This window comes from Diplotaxodon limnothrissa, linkage group LG13 (genome assembly GCF_057381915.1).
Source record: "Diplotaxodon limnothrissa isolate DT_005_m linkage group LG13, D_limnothrissa_male_GT1.1, whole genome shotgun sequence".
Classification (NCBI taxonomy): domain Eukaryota; kingdom Metazoa; phylum Chordata; class Actinopteri; order Cichliformes; family Cichlidae; genus Diplotaxodon; species Diplotaxodon limnothrissa.
Genome location: NC_140608.1, coordinates 32,827,402 through 32,843,635, shown reverse-complemented (window position 1 = coordinate 32,843,635; position 16,234 = coordinate 32,827,402). Strand labels below are relative to the sequence as shown.

Here is a 16,234-nt window from a genome sequence, read left to right as displayed (position 1 = left end):
ACAACATACTTTAACTGTATCAAACTGCTAAAAACACAACTTATTAATCAAATTCAACTTCGTGGGTGATATTTTAATTTCTCATTGGTACACAGCCTTCTAAAAAACTGTCTGGGATGAAGAAATAATAGCTGTATTATTAGAATTGTTAACATTAAGTATAGCTCAGCAGTATGTCTATTCAATAGGAGTTAGAAAATCTGTTTTTAAAACACTCATTTATAAAGATTTGGCCAGGTTATACATCTTGCAGTACTGGAGTACTGATCATTAGCGGCTTATCAGTTGAGTCTTACCCTAGACACCTCCCAGCAGGTTACTTTAGCCATGGATGTAGTTTAGTTCACTGGAGAAACAGAAAAAGGGTGACCTGGTGATTCTTTCTATGTGTATCTATCTATTTTTAAATACTTTTAAAAATTTCTTCAGTTGTTGTTTTGTTTGCCTTTGTGTGAGAAAACCCTTCTGTTGTAGTAGTGGTAGTATTTTTGCTGAACCATCTAAGACAGAGGGCTGCTACTTCCCTTTCCACTGAGTGATTGAGGTCTTCCTATCAGTGCACTTATCATATGAATGTCAAGGACTTGGAAAAAAATCCCATTTTCAGGTGACTGATGGAAGCCAGTCAGCAAACAGACAGAGAGAGTTAAAGAGAAGGAGTGGGGCAAAAAAGAGCTGACAAACCTCAACATCACATCAATGTAGCCAAACAGACCACAGATTGGTAAAAAAAATATCTTAACTGAAGATTTCTTTTCTTACCAGGGATGGTAAATGGACTGCATTCATTCTTTGAGATTATATCAGGTTGTTGATGTGGTCACTCCTAAATATTTTGGTATCTTTCTAGTCATATATTTTTCCAAGGATGATTTTTAATGATGGCCTGCCTCATTTGTACTTACATTTAAAATTACAATGAAAAGATATTCAACACTTTGGTTAATTTAAGGTCAGATGTTATGTCTGCTTCAAAACAACCAGGAAACAGGTCTCACTTAACTGTGAAACTGCTTACCAGTCAACCAGTATAACTGAGCACTCAGACAGACGTTACAATGGATTATCAGGGGTTAGGGTTAGTATCTTGCCCCAGGGTGCTAACTGACTGGGGCAGACAAGGATCGAACCACCAACCTTCTGATTAGTAGGTGACCGGTGCTACTACCTGAGCTGCAGCCACCCACAACGTTAAACTCATGTTTGCTCTATAGTTCAGTGTCTTCCAGATTCTTCCTCCGAAATGGTGCTTTTAAATAGGCAAAGTGTTTCTCTGTGTTCATCTGAATTCTGAAAAATGTACTGAAATATAAAACGAGACTTATACAGAAAGCTATCTCTGCTACAAGCACCAGTTGCCTGGTACTGATACATTTCTTGTATGGATTACTTTTAGACAATAGCTTGTATAATTCTATATACTAACACTAAAACCAATAATACATTTTCCAATATAACTATTGGTACTTTTAGATAATATTTAGCATTTGTACATTTTAATGGTGAACAGAATTTACTGCTGTGTTATGCAATTAACTCATTCACTGCCAGCCATTGGCAGTGAATGGGTTAAACCCATTGACTCATTCACTGCCATTGACGGCTATAGACGTCAATGGCAGTGAATGAGTTAACATGTACATGTTAATTTGGAGCGTTTTACCTTTATTAGACGTCACAAGAAATGATTTGTGAGATAAAGTCTTTGGCAGGGTACGTCTGATGTGCCATAAATCAGGAGCTAAACCAAGACTAATAGGCCAACTGACCCACAGCGTTTCATAGTTCTCCCATATAAGGCCTCTGGTTAGTCAGATCCCAGCTTGTTGACCTATTGACCTATTGAGGAGAATAAATGGAGTAGCTGATGGGAAGAATTGTTGGCTCCGTGTGGAGGAACTGAAAGGAAAAGCGAATGCTCGATGGTTGGCCTGCCCGAAGATTAAACTTTTGAAATTTTAATAAAGAAAACTCTTCCCACTGAGATTTGATTGCTGTTTTTGTTTTTCCACAGAGGAAGATCCATTTTGTTGCAGATCAGTCAAACTGACTGAGTGCTGAAAGTGCTCTATTATGCTCTCACGGGGTTCCCAGAGTTCTTAAAAAGTAGCAGTAATGTTTGTCTGAAATGGATAATTTTAAAGATTATATTCATAAAAATGTAATTTTCAAAGAGTTTCATTACCACAGCTGCAGTGGAAACCAGGGCTATATTTTTGAACACTTGTTCTTATTCCACAACGTTTCATTGCTGTTGTTGTGTTAACTGTATTTAACTGTGGTTAGCAATATGCTAGTAAATGACATCACTGTGGAAAATGCATTTTATTTAGTGAGAATGTGTTTAGAAGTTTATAATATAAGTAAATGAACTCATCAAACACATTTGGTGTAACGTACAACTCTCTGGTTTTCTTTCCATTCCCCCAAATTGCTCATTTAACTTCCCACCTTGTTAATGCCTACAGGGAAGTTTGCTGGTTTCATGGCCATAAGCTTAGCATTGCTGAGTAGAAATAAACCACGAATGGCTTATAAAACACAAACGTGTCTTATAAATCGCAATCACAATAGGTCTTAAAGTAAAACAATGGAAACCTGCAGTTTATTACTAGAGAGTGACAGGACAGATATACTGGGATTAGGATCGACATCGATACAGAAAAAAAATCTGGAGACATAATGTAATTCCATCCCCAAACTCATAATTATTTCACTTTGGTTTGGTCTCAGTGGAGATTTTACAGTGTCAGACATGAAAAAGCTATTCAGATATTCAACAATTGGCAGCTTCAGTGATGCTTTATTATTATTATCTGCACAATCTTTCAACCGTCTTAGTTCTGTGGTAATGACTGAGAAACGTGTGTCATTAGAGCCTGAGGTCATAGACACAACAGAGCTACTGGTGTGAAGGTCCATCACTGCAGCCAGTGTGAAATGAATCCATTTAGACAAAACACAGTCTATCACACAGCCCATCAGTAAACCCATCAGTATAATGTGGCCGTATGTAAATGCCACCATGACATGCTGAAATAAAACAAAGCCAACATGGCTACCACAGATTTTAATATGCACACAAATGTGTTTTGTACTATGAGTATAATCTTTGTTCATCTTTTACATGTTTCTTTCTCCTGATTGCACAGTGCTGTATATTAGTCATATCTCTAAGTCCATTGTCTGCAGGTTGGGAGCTCTCTGATCAATACAGAATCTCTATTCAACAGAATAATGAAGAACTATCCCATGTAGCACAAGAAGGAAAAGCTGTCTTGTCTTATAATGGTCTGTTGATGGATGTAGCACAGAACTAGCTTTTGTTGGCCTCTTCCTTTTCCTGGCGTGTGTGTTAGGAGCATCTGGTATGCCCACTTTACACACTGGGGGTGGCATGCTGTGGAACAACTCAGCTAGTTGGTGGACAGATTACTTCAAGGATCTCCTCAATCCCACTGGCACGCTGTCTTTAGTGGAGGCAGAGCCTGGGGATGAGGAGGACAACGGGTGAGTTGTCCACTGTAGTGGTTAAAATACTCTCCAGTGTGAAGATGAGGTTCACTCTGAGATCTTAAAGGCTCTGTTTGGAGAAGCATGTCAACTGTTTCCCTCGGAGCATCCTCTGGGTGATGCTCCTACAGTATGTGGTGACTGGTCCATTGCTATGGGCCATTTACTCCCACAGTGAGAGCTTAGTTTGCATTGCTGGCAGTAAGTCGGGCTTGTTCTTGTTGAGAGTTGCTAACCTTTGTCACCACTCCTGTTCATATCCATACTGTCGTGGATAGAATTTCTAGGCACAACCAAGTGGCAGAGGTTTCCACTTTGGTGGCTTTAGGATCACGTGACTGCTCTGTGCAGGGGATGTGGTTCTTTTGGTGACTTCTCATGACCTTCACCTTGCATTAGTGGCAATTTGCACCTGATTGTGAAGAAACTGGGATGAGAATCACACCTCCAAGTCTGACACTATGGTCCTCAGCTGGAAAGGGTGGAGTGCTTACTCTGGATTAGACCAAAAGCTCCAGGTATTGACCACAGGAATAAAATCAGGGAGTGAGGTGGCAAAATTAACTTTTTCTTAAGGGTGGCTGGCTCTCCTTGAAGATTAAGAAGCTTGGTCAATCAGGAGGGGCTCCTGGACACCTCCCAGCTAAGGTATTTTTTGGCCTTGGTCCACACCAAGGCCACACTGGAGAATTGGTGTCTTTCAGCTGGTTTGGGAATGCCTCATGTTCCCCTGAATGAGCTGGCTAGGGAGAGTGAGACCTGGGCAACTTTGCTTCAGCTGCTGCCCCTGCAAACCAAACGCAGTGACAGAAAAATGGAAACATGATTCCTGTAGTATATAAAAAATGTTCCTTTACATTTTCTTATTCTGCTCACCTCTACCATTCTCTGTCATATCATCTTCCTGCTGCACAGGCAAGAATGAAGTACAGAACTGAAATTAGCCTCTTAACCTTAACAGACTGATACTGTTTTCAGTGGTTTTGGTGCTAAGGCACATCAGATGACAAACCAGACAAACCATCAAGACCCACCATACTAATGGTAAAAAAATTCAAGTACACATCCTGGTTTAATTGCCCAAACAGCATTATGTTAAGATTTAATCAATCTAATTTAATGAAATCTCTCTCTCTCCAATTTTTGAAGAAAAGAAATGCCATTGTAGTATTTGATCTTGAAGCTCCTCCAGCTTTCAGCTGAAACTGTTATTGACACCAGTGATTCTTTGGCTTTAGTTTTCACTGCTTACCTCATGTCCCATCACTGGAGAGGGACCGACTGCTGCTGTACTCTCTCTGGCTGTTTCTGAAATTAAAAGCTGTGCATAGCATGGTGTTAGGTTGTGCTGAGTAATTATGAAAGCAACATTGCCACATCTGATAGTGAGTTACTTTCTTTAACAACTTTTGAAATCAGTGAAATCATTCTTAGCCTGTCAGTGCTCTGCTCACCTTTCTTTTCAAAGAAAACTTTGTTTTGGCAGAAGATGCTCACGGACAGTTTTCCAGGTAGAATAAATAACCTGTGCTGTAAAACTGAGTATCAGTGATGTGCATCTGTTTTACTTAACCACCTACCCTTTAAATCTTTTTGAAGTATCTGCATTGATTATTCTTTTTGTAGTTGTTCATTGTGTCAGACATTTAAATTTCTCAGAAGCCAAGTCAAATTGGTTTCACTCTTGTAATGAAGCAGATAACCTTTAATGAGGCAAAAAAGTAAAGAAAAGTAGGTGTACCCTTTAGACACATGTATAACAAGACAACAGATGGGCTGTGTCTGGTGTAACAGCTGACCCTGTCAGCACCCTGAAACCCCAACTCCCCCCCAGTCCTCCCAGTGCCTCTATCCTGCTCTGAGTCTCAAAGGGTTGAGTGTGCACTTCCTGCTGTCTCTGTACAATTGGGTGGGAGAATGGTAATTATTCTGCTTTCTATTTCTCATCCATCCATGCAGTGATGGCAGCTGGGAGATGTTGGTGCTCACAAATAGATGGAATCATCCTGCTGAAGCCCCTCTATATGTGGCCATACTCAGCTTCAGTTCTAGAGCCATCTTTTGGGTTTGTTTTGTATCATCTGCAGGGCTGTCATGAAAAATTGTCAATTATAATGCCCAGGATGACTAATACCCCCCCTGCCAGTGCCTGTGGTATTTCAGATGCATATGATGTCTTTTGGTAAAAGAACGGGGTTTTGGAATAATTACGTTGGTCACATTGCAGATGATTGTTAAAAGCCCCCTGTTTTTGTTCTCATCTTTAAATTGTTGTCATTCAAACCCAGTGTTACCACCTCCATCCCGCCAACATCCAAATTTTATCAACCTTTAAAAGAAAAGCATTGATCTGTTGTCATCCAGCACTAATGTGGTCTAAATTGGGACACCAACTATGACTATGTGAACCTCCTTTGACAAAACAAAGTATTTTTATGCTTTTGAATGATAATGCTTTGGGAGGACTAGAAAACAAATTCTTCTTTTTTTGTATTTCTACCTCTAGATTTTTATCCATATCTATATCGATGTTTTACAGAGTGCTCTATATGACAGTTGTATGAAAGATTAGTAACTGACCTGATGATTGTATAAAAGACTGTACAGATTAGTGTTCATTCGAGGCAGCCAGGAAAAAAGGCTGCGCTTAAGTTATTCCAGAAACGTTGCTCAGATGCACAAATACACAGCATCACACAGTATGAAGATGTATTAGGCATACTGAAGCTTGTGCATGGACACACACACACACACACACACACACACACACACACACACACACACACACACACACTTCAAAAACAGACTGGCTGGTGCCTGTGCAGCCCCAGGGGTGTGTGCTGCTGCCCTAATGACATGCTCTGATCCAAGCTGAGCCGTTGCATCTCCTCAGCCTCACTTGGGGATAAGGACAGAGCTGCAACAACTGATACTGGACCTCCTCTTTGGCTCACTCTGTTCCTCTCTCTCTCTCATCTTTGTGGAATTAATGTTGTATTGTCTTTAAGCTTTTCTTCTTTTCTGCTTTGTTTCCATTGCTTTTTAGGCTCTTGTTTCTGTCTCTCTCAAACTTTCCAAACCATTTTAACAGATCCTGAATCCAGCCAAGACCTACTCTCTCACTTCATTAAGTTACAGTCGCACAAAAAATCCAAAGTGCAGTCACTGCTCATTTTCCATTGTCTTGTGTGTGGTTTCTATGGTTTTCATTTAAAGTTCTTCCGTTGGTGTTGCATCTCTGAGCTGCTTTGCTCAATGACAGCAAACATAGAGCAAGAATGAAATGTTTTACAAAAGATTTAACCTGCAGTGCTCCACACTTTTTGTTTTCTGCATGAGTATATTTATCTGTGTGTCTTTATTCACTACTATTATTATTATTATAATTTCCAAGAACAACATTAGGACTCACCACAAGTGAAATGCTGTCTGCAAGGCAAAACAGAAGGTGAAATGAAAGAGTATGCATACGTATGATGGGTCTTATCCTTTCCTCTTTTTCACTCTCAAATTTTCCAGAGGTTAAATGTCACACTCTAATTGTCTTAATGGACTGTCTTGACCTAAAACAAACAGATTTCAGGTCAGCTTGAATGAGGACATGAGAGCTGCAACAAAACAGTAAACAGAAATGTGTTAGACATAACACACATCTGATGCAGGGCTAGCGCAGACACAGCGGGGTCACTAGTGTTTCTTGTTAGTGTTCCAGGAGGATTTCTCAAGTGTGCAAATCCATACTTTTTGCTCAGATGTTGACAAATGCTACAAAAGTGATCAGGTGGCACTTCACAGTGCAACCCAAGAATTTCACAATTTTTCAGGTGTTAGGTCAGTCACCTGGTCTCAACAAATTCACTCTACACATATATGCAATGGCGTTACTGCAGCAGGGTGTGATCACACAGAGGGTGAAAGGGTGGCCTACGAGGTAATTGGGAAGGGAGTCAACCCCCCACAAGATTGCCAGGCACTCTTCTTCTGCAGTGCTTTACCAGGCTTCATACACCACAGGTTCATCAACCTCCCTTACCTGCTAAGACAAAACAGCCTCCAGCCAATTTTTGAGGCATACAATTTAGGAGTGTGGGGCATGGGTTTCCCCCTTCTTCCCCTGCATGAATGCTGCCCGGGGCTTTCGACTGGAGCAGATGGGGCACCGTTTCAGGTGAGGTCAGTTAAGGGGCTGGTCAGCTAGGTCAGCTAGGTCTTCAGATGTGGGCAGGAAGTGATAGTTGTTGTTTTCTCCATTCGTTCATTCCATTCCCTTATCCAGCCAACCCCGCCCTTCTTTGGGGACTCTGGCCAACTGCTGCATATGCTCGGCCCAGGTATCACTATGGGTGATGATGTCTGCAGCCTACGGATGCAGAACCTGGTCCATGTGGCTGGGGCTACAAACGAGCTGAACAGAATTGCAACAAATTGGTACAAACCGCACTGAGTGGAGGCTGCTTTTCCCCTTGACTCTGGAGACAAGGGAATCTGCCAGTAGCCATTGGTCAACTCCAGTGCTGTGAAAAAACGAGCAGTGCCTAACTGGTCCAGGAGATTGTCCTGTCCAAATAGAACAAAACACTTTCCCGATGATATTCTAATTATAACTCAGAAAATCATTTTGTTAAAAATGTGCACATTTTTCATTGTGAAGACCTCCTTACTATTCTGAGACCGTGTCCCCTGGAACATTCTGATAATTAAGGTAAAAATTAAAAATAAGATATTCTCAGTTATAAACAGAATATATTTATAAGACGGCTTGAAGATGTTTTCTTCCATATTTCATTTAGTTAGTACTCAGACATGTAATGTATCTGTCCAGAATGATAGATTCTGATTCATGGTGATGATAAGAAAGACCAGTGAAAACTTCATCCTTTTAACTTTTAATTTGATATATTCATCTTCAAACACTGGCTCAGAGTTAATGTGAAAAAAGGGACCTGAAAGTCGGTTTGATGAGTCTTTAAAAAAAGAAAAGAAAAATGATTTGACATCAAAAGTTAAAATTTAGCAGTAATCGTTATATATGCCTCATAAAAGTTTTGGGCACATCTGAGATGGTTTAACAGAAAATGTTCTAAAAATCTGATGATTTGAAACGGACCATTTATGTGGTGAACATGGACAGCGGTAACGTGTTAATGAGCTAGCCGCGCAAACGCGTTGACACCGTGCAGGCATTAATGCGGTTATGGCATTATTGTCATTTGGCCTGTGGCCTGTATTTGTAAAGCGCTTTTCTAGTCCCTAAGGACCCCAAAGCGCTTTACACAACCTGTCATCACAACATTCACACACTGGTGATGGCAGCTACATTTAAACGAGATCAACACTGACAGCAGTATTAATTATACTACATTTTGAAATTCCATAATATATTATTCATAAATTGTACCTAACTGCAATGTAATTAATTTGTTTTTGTGGTGTGTGTGTGAACGTGAGTGCGTGTATCTCTCTGTGTTAGCCCAGTGCCACACTGTGGATGTGTCCAGGGTGGACAGTTTGCCAGTGCCATATCAAGCAAAGAAAATTAGATTTTTCATTTTTATTAACGAGCCAATACTCAGATATTGATGTATCTGTCCCAAATTACAGATTCTGAATTATTTTGATGGTAAAAAAGGCGAGTGAAAGTTCAAGCTTTTATCTGTATTAGTTTTTGAGATATGAGCTATTACACTTCATATAATATATTAAGCTTAAATTTTACAGCACCCATTTATCTGTTTGAACTTTGGACCAAAAACATTTCATGCAAACAGGTGAGCAAGACTAGTTTTGATCTTTTGTGTCCTGACAGCTTTGCAAGCAGAATTGCATCTGAATGCACTCTTCAGTCAAACTCATTTGCACAGTGAGAAATAATGTGATTGTATTATTGCCTATAAAGTAAATGCCATCCCTAGGATTCTCAGACCATATCATGGTTCACTTTATCCCTGCATACAGGCAGAAAGTAAAACTTTCTAAACCTGTATTGAAGAAATCTAAGTACTGGATTAATGAATCTGCAGGCATGTCTGGACTACACTGACGGGGACGTTTTCAGGACTGCTACCAACTATTTGGACACGTATACAGACTGTGACGTCCTACATCAGCATCTGTGAGGACAGCTGCATCATGCATCACCATCACACACCAGGGTGAGTTATAATATTGACAAGCCCTGGTTCACAGCTAAGCTAACGAGGCTAGGGCTGGAGAAGGAGAGAGCGTTTCAGAGTGGGGACAGAAACAGCCCAGAAAACAATACCTAATAACATAAGAATAATTTCTTTCCCAGGCTGTCGGGCTGCTCAACAACCTCCACTCAGCTCAGTTCACATGTTTCACTAAGACACTTACTTACTGAGGCTATAGAAATTTACTGGATTGAGGAACAACACTTTACACTACACACAGTGAGTCGCAGCAAGAGGAAATCCTGCTTCTCTGATGGCTTTGTTTCTTTAAGTATAGTATTTCACACTCTTGGTGTCAGAAAGACCTTGCTGGCTAGAGCAAAAGAAACTGAAACCCACGTGTGTCCAAGTGGAATTTCAGAAAAATGTGCAAGTCTAAAAAGAAACTCTAGCTAGGGGTTTGAGTTAATGCCTTGTGGTTATCTCAGTAAAACATAGATGACTTATTCTAGCTGTCGTTCCTTCACTTCCTGATGATTATTGTAGCTGATTTTCATTTCACTGTCAAGTGTTCTTTAAAAATATCATATTCAGAAAAGAAGAAGAACAAAACAAAAGAGTTTCTTTATAAACGCTTGGTGGAACTGAAAGCTTGTTGAAGCTGTAACATATAAATGATGGCTGTAGCTTCTGGCTCTCAAAGTAAACCCAGCACATATGTACCTTAAACCTGGATTTTTTGATGGCCACCAGGACATGGTAAATGGACTGGTTCTTCTATAGCGCTTTTCTACCACAAGGGCTGGACTTTTGATAGTATTAATTGAAATGCACTATCTAGAGGTACGCTCATATATCCAAGTATGCTCACGGGCCTATAACTTAAGATTGATAAGTTGCTGCCTCACGTGTGTGCTTTGACAGTGATATTAACCACTTGTTGTTACAGAGGCCTTCGAAACACTGTGATAGTTAGGAGGCTTTCAAACCAATGGGGTCAGAAAATCCACCTTTTTTGTCTTTTTTGCTTGAAGCCAAAGCCAGAAAACTTTGATTAATCACACTGTGTGGTTATTATGATCACACTGTGATAACAAAAGTAAAAACATAATGCACTATTACTGTTAAATACTGATTATAGACAGAGTGATGAAAATAAAATCAGTGGATTATATAGAAATGTGGGTCTTTGAGAGTTCCTTTAATGGAGAATACTGGGTTGAACTACAGATAGTTTGAGGCGACCAGTCATTCATTAAACACTGCTTTGTATTTTAGTCTTGATTTAAAATTATTTAGTCCAGGTCAATGCTGCAATTTGTGCCCTAGGGACAGTCAGGAGCTACTCATGGCCTTGATTGCAGAGACACTTGTCTCCACAATCATGGACAAGCATCAGCTAACAGAATATGTGAACTCTGGGCTTACCAGCTCATTAATATCTCAGGGTGTGACAGGACTGAGAGGAACGCAGTGAAGGGCTTCCGACCAGCTCCAGGAAGCTGGAGAAACAAGCAGGAGTTTTATGGCTTATAACCACTGATCTTGACCTAAGGTACACACACACACACACACACACACACACACACTTTCCCCCTGCGCCCTGAACATGGGACACATCAACAGGACTGAAGATCAGTCAGAGCAAAGGCCAAGTCTAGCCCCTTGCGTGTCTTCCGGGTTCTTTTCTTGCTTGTAAAGGGAGAAAAGCATTCTTAAGATAAAAAGCCTTTCCTAGTAGTGATGGGATTTCCGGCTCTTTTTAGAGAACCGGCTCTTTCAGCTCAGCTAACTAAAAAGAGCCGGCTCTTTCGGCTCCCAACCGGCTCTTCAGATTGTTTTGTTGCTTTAATAAATTTATTATCATCAACAATATAAAATTATGCACAAAATGAATTACGAATGTAAAAAAACCCCGTGGTTTTATTTATATATGTTTATATATAAATATATAGGGTGGCCCCTAGAGACAAAACAGAGAGAGACAGAGAGCCAAAGACAACAACAAGAGACAACATCGTCACATTAGAAAGGTTGGAGGATTCATGTGCTTTGGAGTTTGTACGTGCTTTGCCTCTGGGGGCCACCATAAGTATACTTTTATTTATTCACTCCACATAAAATGTAATAAATAAACTATAAAATACAAAAACCAAATATTGACATTTCAACTTTTAACTATTTAAATTTTCAGCTTTGGATGGGTTCTTTTATATTTTAAAAGAAGAATATTGAGTCTAATAATAAATCAAATGCTGATTGAGCACTAAATCAGATAAAAAGTCTGAGAAATCAGACAGAAACTCTGAGTAAAGATAACAGATAACAACAAATATAACAGGTTTTGGAGCTTTCTAGCTAAGCTAAGCATCAGATTTTTAAATGAATTAAAACTCTGTCTGGGTCTTTGGTTCATTAATGAGCTGGAGTGGAAGATTGCTGCCACATGCCGTCCTTGGCCTCTGTTTTAGGGATTCTGACAATTAGTATGACTCGGGGGTGTTGATTAATTTAAACTAACTAGGCTGTAACCAGTTTATCTAATTCAGAGTAAATCAATTTGTTGATCAGTTATTAATTTGTGTACTTACTGGGACTTAGAAGACAGAGATCTAATGTTTAATCATCCAAATCCAAAATGTTTTGTGGTGTTTAATAAATTTGGCCAGATTTCTAGATTTGGGATCGAGCAGCTCTGCTAAGAAGACCAGAAAGTGTCTAGCTTGATCTATATAGCCAACATCCTCTTTTGTAAGCTATAAGACCTCTGGTTGGGTCATCAGCTGGCCAGACTGTCCCTCCGCTTGAAGGCTGAGTAGCTGCCTGTGTAGCAGATGTGAAATGGTCGACTGCGTTGTGACAACAGACACGGACTGGCTGGAAACAGGGTTTATTCCTATAAAACAGAGTGCAGCAGCAAAATCAGTGTCACACAGCGGCAGCAGGCTTCTCCTCACCCAGTGTGGAGTCCGTACAGCTCTGCTTGCATCATATAAAAGAAAATACAACTTATCAAAATAATAATTTTCACAACCGCCACTTCAAAATCAAATATTACAGTGGGGTAAAACAGAGACAATTATGGAATCACTAACAATAACGTATAACATTCAAATTCCCATTAAAATAGGTCAATTGCATAATACATATTCAAACAACTTTTTAACTCTTCCCAACATGGCTGAAGATACTGCTCAGAGCACAGCCTCGGGACATGAGCTCGTTATACACATAAAACAAAAACTACACATTTACACATACCTATAAAACAGAGTGCAGCAGCAAAATCAGTGTCACACAGCGGCAGCAGGCTTCTCCTCACCCTGTTTAACACAAGTCAGTTCCACACAAACGGATGATACAACAGATAAAGCGCAGTTCCAAATATCATTTTTCTCACTCAAAGCGATTGAAAACACTTTGAGAGCTTTTAACCCTAGGAGCCAATACTTAACAAAGACAAATACACCGAATTTATATGGATAATTTAGTACAGGGAGAAGAGCTACAGAAAGCGTGCCTCACCAGTGTGGAGTCCGTACAGCTCTGGCTAGGAAACCCCACACCCGCAATGTGGCCGCAGGTGGCGTTACACTGATTAATGTCCCACTTCAACAATAACACACGGAACCTTAGTTCCACAAAAATAAAGTTCACACAATAAAAAAGTATAACCTATGTACAATACAGTTTTGAGAATGTTCACAATTCGTACATTATATCTCAGCTACATACTCCCCCCTGAACTTCTCAAAACCCGTTAGGTAAGGGTGAGCAACTGAGCGTCACATATAACAATTCGTAACTGTCAGTGATCTGGAAATTCACTACCCGGTGATACGTGCAACAAATATGTTTCCCAACTCATGGGGAAAGTAAACAGAAGAAAGTTGGCCAGACCCCCTAATGTTTACTCGCAAGAGAAAGTGCCTTATACACTATCCTGAACAAACAACACGGTAACAGCTACTATATGATGAATAGTACTCTGAGCTGAAGACAATCTCAAAATAGGTGTTAACATCTGACATGAAAATCACCCAACATATAAAACAAGTAGCCCTCACAGAAACAAGTTCTTGGCAAAGCTGCTCACTACATTGCCTGTTTGTAGGTTTCTTTGCTTCATAGTCTGGATTAACCTATTCACAGGCTTCACTATTCGACCCACTCTCGTCCTGATCTGGCCTGCTGCATTACTTGGGGGTACACCACCATGTTTCACGAGGCTCCCAACCTCGTTGACTGGCTGACTTTCAGGGTAACTGATACTTGGTAGTGTTCCCTCCTCAACTGGGGTAGTGCAAGCCCTGCTGTTGTTGTCATCATCTACTTCAGGGTAAGCAGCTACTTCACTACTGGCACTGTCACTGTCCTGATGCTCCTCATCATCCAACTGCGCACAGACACTGTCTCCAATACTGTCACACTCTTGGGGTCCTCTAGGAGCCGGGACACAGTCATCCGTCATCTGAGCCACCCAACGGGCTGTGCGTTCAGTACAATCGTCCTCAGGATCAGCGACAGGGGATTCTCCATCAGATTGACTCTGCTCCTGGCCGAGTTCTGATTCACTGGCAAAAGACATCTCTGGTTCGCCCTCGGACTCTATGGGCAGGAAATTAGCCTGCAAAAGCAAGTTCCTATGGACAACTTTCTCCTGTCCACTCTTGACGTTCCTGATGCGATACGTGTGGCATGTGGGGTTCTTGGAGATCACAGTGTAGATGGTCGACTCCCACCTATCAGCTAACTTCCTACGACCCCGTTCGCCCTTGTTTGCCAAAAGGACACGATCTCCTTCCTCAATGTCAACACCTTTCTGCTTTTTGTTGTACAGGTCTGCTTGACGCTGCTGACTAGCTCCGGTGTTAGTCTGGGCCAATGCGAGTGCTTCTCTGAGGTCATCTCTCATCCTTTTTACATAACTGTCATAGTCTGTTACATCATTGTCCCTTGCAACATTGTGAAACATGACATCCACTGGTAACCTGGGGATACGCCCGTACATTAGGAAGAATGGTGCGTAACCAGTGGACTCATGAGCGGTGCAGTTGTAGACAAAGGTCAATGTCTGCAACATCTGAGGCCACTTGTGCTTCTCCCTCGGAGGTAGGGCTCTGATCATATTTCCCAAGGTCCTGTTAAACCTTTCGGTGTGACCGTTACCCATAGGGTGGTAAGGTGTCGTTCTTGACTTCTGCACCCCGGCCACTTGCAGCAGCTCTTGGATCAACTCACTCTCAAAATTGGCGCCCTGGTCTGAATGGATCCTTTGAGGGAAGCCATAGACACAGAAATATCTGTCCCACAACTGGCGCGCAACTTGTTTTGCCGTCTGATCTGAGCACTGGAAAGCATGGGCCATCTTGGTGAAATGGTCAGTCACTACTAGAACATCCACACTCTTGCCCCTGTGATCCTCTGCGGACCAGAAGTCTATGCAGACGAGCTCAAGAGGACCGGTAGTTTTAATGCTTTCAAGAGGAGCCCTCCCCTCAGGCTCGAGTGTTTTGCTGACAACACAACGTTTACAGCACTTGACATGCTCGCGAATGTCATGCTCCATGTTGATCCAGAAAAATCTCTGCCTGGCTAGGTACAGAGTTCTGCTTTGGCCCTGATGGCCAGCATCATCATGGACACCTGACAGGACTTGACTGATTAATGTGGATGGGGTCACGTACTGATGGCGCTTTTTGCCAGTGAGCAGGTCTTTGCTCACTCTGTACAGGATACCATCCAACACTTTCAACTTTTCCCACTGTTTCATCGTCTTTTGCGCTCTGTGCGACAGGTGAGCTCTTTCTCTACGTGATGGACGCCGACCACGTACGACGAACGGAATGACTTGAGACAGTGTCACATCTGCTCTCTGCTCCTCCTGTAGCTCCTGGAGCGAGAAGGCAGACAAGGTGTTCTGGCCTAGTGAGGGAAACCGATCCAGCTCTTGAGTCAACCAGGAGATTGCTCTCTGTTTTGAGCCTTGGTCCCACTCAGCGTGGCCTGCGAAGACTGCGGAAACTTCATCATTAGTCAGGGAACAACACCCTAGGCTCTCTGCAGGGGCCAAACACTCAACACTTTGGTGGTTGGCACTGAGCCTGAATGCATCCTGAACCGAGATTTCTTTGACCTGTTGCGACTCCTCTAACAGGGTTGCATAGGGTTCAGTCATGAGTCTCTGACTAACACGGTTGTGAACGAATGGCTGCCTGCTCAGTGCATCTGCAACGACATTTTTACTGCCAGGAATGTACTTGATGCTGAAGTCGTAGGGGGACAGCTTTGACACCCACCTCTGTTCACATGCATCAAGCTTGGGCTTCGTGAGAATATATGTTAGGGGGTTATTGTCTGTCCAGACGGTAAAGCTATGCCCCTTCAACCAGTGGCTGAATTTGTCACAGACAGACCACTTTAGCGCCAGAAACTCAAGGCGATGGGCGGGATAGTTTCTCTGTGCACGGGCGAGGGCCTTGCTGGCAAATGCAACGGGACGTGCTTTACTCTCGCCCTCTTGGACTTGTGACAGCACAGCACCCAAGCCGTCCTGTGAAGCGTCTGTCGACAAGATAAATGGTTTGTTG

General features: G+C 41.7%; 1 long non-coding RNA gene across 1 annotated transcript; it reads right to left on the bottom strand.

The window, feature by feature from the left end:
• Positions 1 to 12,475: 12,475 nt before the first annotated feature.
• Positions 12,476 to 13,765, bottom strand: LOC146620556 (uncharacterized). Its single transcript, XR_014906671.1, has 3 exons — positions 13,170 to 13,765; positions 12,906 to 12,967; positions 12,476 to 12,623 (listed from the first exon to the last, which is right to left on the bottom strand). It is a non-coding gene; the product is annotated as an uncharacterized LOC146620556 (long non-coding RNA).
• Between the last annotated feature and the right edge of the window lie 2,469 nt (positions 13,766 to 16,234).